This window comes from Etheostoma spectabile, chromosome 20, assembly GCF_008692095.1.
Source record: "Etheostoma spectabile isolate EspeVRDwgs_2016 chromosome 20, UIUC_Espe_1.0, whole genome shotgun sequence".
NCBI classification, from domain to species: domain Eukaryota; kingdom Metazoa; phylum Chordata; class Actinopteri; order Perciformes; family Percidae; genus Etheostoma; species Etheostoma spectabile.
In genome coordinates this window covers 12,106,738-12,107,589 of record NC_045752.1, presented here as the reverse complement: position 1 = coordinate 12,107,589, position 852 = coordinate 12,106,738, and the positions used below count along the sequence as shown (strand labels likewise).

At 44.0% G+C, this 852-nt stretch overlaps 1 protein-coding gene across 2 annotated transcripts in view; it reads left to right on the top strand.

The window, feature by feature from the left end:
- The window catches only part of dnajc17 (DnaJ (Hsp40) homolog, subfamily C, member 17), a 32,786-nt gene that overhangs the window by 3,660 nt on the left and 28,274 nt on the right, over nucleotides 1–852 (top strand). The window lies entirely within an intron of this gene.

The following is an 852-nucleotide window of genomic DNA, read 5'->3' as shown; positions in this document are numbered from 1 at the left end:
AGAAACGACTTGTGACATTTAGGAGCTGTCTGAGCCATGATAAGCTCCAGAGGGTTCACTAGAGTCTTGTTGCTTTCATGTAATCATGTGGGGTCTTAGCTCTTGTATCTTGGGCAATGGAGTTGACGGTCATGGAGACTCATTGGAGTTGCTGTTAAAAAGGCTTGGACACTGATGGATTACACCATACAGTACATACAGTTCTCTTAGAGTTGAATTTGTTTTGTGTGTCTCCCACCCCCAAGTAAAGTCAGCTCTGTATGTTTTGGCACGTATTCTACAGATAGAATTGTGCAAAACAAACCAAAGAGAAACAGTGAATAAGCCAGAGGACAAGGCATCCGATGCAACTGTTTCCCAGGCATGAAGAAAAGACCTCCCAAATTCTGTGGTCCGTAGCATACTGGCAGAAGATTTGCGCCTATGATTTATAAAAACAAACAAACATGCAGAACGTTGGCATGGCTGATAAAGACTGGTGAGAAAGTGTATGTCAGCGTGTGTGCTTTTGCCTGAGCTTCGGTATACGGGGGATTTCAATGCCAAGTCCTTAGCATGCAATGCATTGTACATGAGCGTGTGTATTTGAGGTTGTGTGCCGAAAGCTTCTGTGGTGCACTCTACAGCCTCCTCTGGTCTCCACCAAAAGTTTTCCTGCTTCCCTTCTTTCTCCAGGGCAGAGATCTAATGAACACCACCTTGTCATTAACTGGTACCTAGAAGGACCAATGAATGGTTAACATTCCAATCAGTGACCCAGAGTTAAAAAATCAGCTATAACTAAAACCTCATATGACATTACAATACTCCGAAGTATTGTTTAGTTTTTCCACGCTGGTTCCCCCCCCCCCC